Source organism: Monodelphis domestica, chromosome 2 (genome assembly GCF_027887165.1).
Source record: "Monodelphis domestica isolate mMonDom1 chromosome 2, mMonDom1.pri, whole genome shotgun sequence".
Taxonomy (NCBI): domain Eukaryota; kingdom Metazoa; phylum Chordata; class Mammalia; order Didelphimorphia; family Didelphidae; genus Monodelphis; species Monodelphis domestica.
The window spans coordinates 418,752,633-418,756,591 of record NC_077228.1 but is presented as its reverse complement, the minus strand read 5'-3'; the positions used below and the strand labels follow the sequence as shown (position 1 = coordinate 418,756,591).

Below are 3,959 nucleotides of genomic sequence, written 5' to 3'. Positions count from 1 at the left end.
ATCAAGGATACTAAAATATAAACCATGTTTGTTCCCATAGCTGATTAGCCAATTCAAAAAAAAAAAAAACCTGCACTTAGCTTACCCACTACATCGTTGCAATGGAAGGAAGAGAGCATGTGGGAGCAGAGAACCCATTAAATTCTAAATTGTGATCTCACCCAGGTGAGATTATAGGGAATTCTGGGAAGTACCAAGAACTTCTGGGTATTGAAGTCTAGGGTTCAAATCTGCATTTTTACAATGGGGAGACTAGAGAATATGAGGGGGCAATTGTATGCATATAAAGATCCTAATGTATGAATGAAGTTAAAGATGGAGGTAAACAACAATTTGGGTATTGAGTTCATTAAGAAAGGAGGCATAATGATTTATGAGTCTGGAATATCATGGCAACAATAGTTGGGTCAGGGTAACAGAGGAAGTGCTATGGGATAATGGAAGGTCAGACAATGGAAACAGGAGAGATAAGGAGGCATGTTCTTTCTTCTGGTGCAGGGTGATTATTTGGGAATGCTTTGTTTCTGAAAAGAAACATGACCATCTATAAGCACCAGAATATGGAAAGAGTGAAACAAATGTATATAGGATTGAAGAAAAGGTCTTTAATAATAACATCAACCTCTTAGAGGGCAGAGTATCAGGGGATAAAGGAAATGTATATTATTAAGGGTCTGGGTAGTTCATGAAGAATAAGTCGGGGGGGGGCATTCCAGAAAACTATGCAAGAAGTAAAGAGTAACTGCTACCCCTGCCAGAGCTACAATCACAAAACCTCTTCCTCATCTCTCCCCATCTGGTCTTTCTTCCACTGGCTCCCCCAACATCCCAACTGCTTCTTGGGTGGTCCCCATTCACCTCAGTAAGAACATGGCCATTTTGACACCTGGTGTGCCATGAGCATTGCTCCTTAGCTATAGAAAATGGTGAAGGAAACAATTTACAATGATGTTTTGAGGATAAAACTCAATGCTTCCCAGGAAGAACTAAAAAAGACACATAGAAAACTGTCTTTGAAATATCACTCAGAAAGGAATCCAAATGAAGGAGAAAAGTTCAAACATATTTCTCAAGCTTAAGAAGTGCTTTCTGATGCAAAGACAAGAGACTTAAATGACAAAGGTGAAGAACAAACCATCAAAGAAGGTGGTTCTGGTGGTGGCTTTAGTTCTCCAAAGGATAGTTTATATGTATATGTATATATGTATATGTGCATATATTTATAGGAGGAGAAAGAATGCAAAAGGGATGTAAAAGTCAAAATGCTGTTCATCAGTTGTTGATGATCTTAGAAGATCTATATAATGGTGCAATAAGAAAAGTGGCTTTGCATAAGAATGTAATTCATGAAAAATGTGAATGACAATCAGAAAAAAAATTCTGGAGGTTCATTTTGAAAAAGGCATGAAAGATGGTAAGAAGATAACATTCCATGGCAAAGGATGGCCAGGAACCAGGACTTGAGCCTAGAGATAGTATCTTTGTTTTTGGATCATGAGTACAACCTATATTTACACATAGGGGTGAGGACTTTTCATGTGCATGGATCTCCAGTTGGATGAAACATTGCATGACTTTCAGAAACCAATATCAATTCTTGATAGCTGAACTATAGTCATTACTTCTCATCCTGGTCAGATTGTCAAACATGGAGATATTACATATATACTGAATGATTGCATGTCTATCACTGACCTTATGAGAAAGGAATTCTAATAATTGAATTTAAGGCAAACTTCCCAGAAAATGGCTTTTCTTTCATCAGATAAGCTTTCTTTGTTGGGAAAGTTACTAGGAAAGAAAGGAAGGAGAGGAGACTGAAGAGTTGGATCAGGTAGAACTGGTGACCTTTGACCCATCTCAACAAAGAAGGCATCATTATGATGGGTAAGCTTGTGATGATGATGAGCATCATTCTAGAAGTGGTATTCAGTGTCAAACCACTTAATGGGGGGGCCAATGAATATTCTTCATTTTAATGCTGTCTTTTGTATGCAGGAATGAATGAGTGAAGAACTGCAATCATCTTAACACACTACTAGCTACTCTTTTTGTTACAATATTTAATTATAGCTATGTTTTTTTAAAAAGTTAATAAAAACAGTAATATAAAATGCTGACTTTGCAATTAATGATGTCCAGTATGCATTAATCATTTCCTTATGGTAAAGAAGCCCCCCCCCAAATTTTTTTTCTTGACTTGTAATTTTTGTTTCAATGTGTATATTTAGTGGCTTAGACTGAAGTTTGATTCTTGATTGATTAAATGTACACAAGCATTTATAATTGTTATGGTCTGAAATTAAAATTGTGTATTGAATTCACCATTAGAAAAAAAAAGAAAATGGAGGAAGTTATTTTCATCTCCATCATCAGTGACTCTGGGTCATAGAACTGAGAAGATAAAGAGATCTTGATTTGCCAACCATCAAATCATGAATGAATCAATGAATCAGGGCTCCCTATTCCTAGAACCTTTTGGTAGTAATACCATTCAGGGCTTCCCCCCTCACCCCAAATGCAAGTATTTGAGAGTAAAGGCAATGAGCTGAGGTAATACATAGTTCTAGCTAGTTTTCAGGAAGTATGTAGTTATCATATCCCCAAGGCCAGATGATCTGAAATTCAGCACCAGCTCTGTAACCTTATCCCCAAATGGTGGGAGATGAAGTATACCAAAGAAAAATCTCTCCTGAACTTGAATTTCAGCTCTTGATTTCTGAGGCTGCTTTGGAAGCCCTGACCTTGTACATTTAATGCTGAATGTGAAGAGTAAATTGTTCCACACTTTAACTTAGGAGAGTTTACTATAATAAAGGCTATTTGTAAGAATGTTCAATATTAGAAATATTGCCAGTACCATGTTAAAGGCTCAAAGTATTATAGAGATTTGAAACAGAGATATCACTATGACAGAAGGAATCTTGGAAAACTTCATGGAATTAATGATATTTGACCTGAGCTTTGAGTCCAGGTGTTTAGCATGAGATTTTAGTCTTTTCTCAATATATTTCAAGTCAAAAAATCCAAATGAAAGGTTAGTCATTTGGGAAGTAGGAATATCCCTGTAAAATAATAAGAGTTTGTTTTACTTTACCCCCTCTCTGCTTTCCCTATAAAACATTATGGATATAATATAAAATTCAGATGGAGTTTGTGTTTCATAAATGAAAAGCACATGTTTATGGATGAGATCACTTGAAAGAAAAGAGAATATGTCCCAGGAGATCAATGACAGAAATAAGTAGGCCAAAATCCCCCCAATAGCAATATTCATGGTAGCAAAAATCTGGGTACAAAGTGGGTGCTCATGGATTGGAGAATGGCTGAACACATTGTGTCATATTAATATTTCCATATTATTTCACCAGAAAGAAGTATCTCTACCCTACTGCATTTTGGACTTGCTTTTCAACAAACAAAAAAAAAATCTGATTCCAAGTTGGGAAAATAATAGCTTTGTCGTATGAATAACTTTTAAGTTGAGTCTTATCAAGGATGAAATTATTGGCACCAATATTTTTGTAAGTAGAATTTCTATTCTAATCAAGGGTTTGTTTTAATGTATCTGGCCATAAGGATTTACGTTATTAAAAAGCATTTTATATCAGATGCACTGAATTTTTTTAAAAGTAATCCAATGCTTCAAATATTTGGTCATTTATCGGTATGAGTATCACTTTTTACAAAAAAAAAAAAAAGGAACTTCTCTGTGTCAGAGGACATGGTTTTTGTGAGTTGCTGTAGATGAAATTATTAGTATCTTTACATCATTGGACCAACATCTAGAAAAAATACTCAAAATCATTTACTTTAAATATCTCTGATAAGGGAACAATTTGGTAGAATGAAAAGTCAAGGCCAAACAAGAGAAAAGTGGTAGAGTTTTGATTTGACGTCCACCTGCTTCACTCCAAGTCATTTTTTTAATAGAATTATGAAATCACAAAGTTGGAAAG

The 3,959-nt window shown here is 35.4% G+C and overlaps 1 pseudogene; it reads left to right on the top strand.

The window, feature by feature from the left end:
• The first annotated feature begins 923 nt into the window (after positions 1-923).
• LOC103094481 (dnaJ homolog subfamily A member 1-like) lies at positions 924-2,001 on the top strand (annotated as a pseudogene).
• The last annotated feature ends 1,958 nt before the right edge of the window (positions 2,002-3,959 follow it).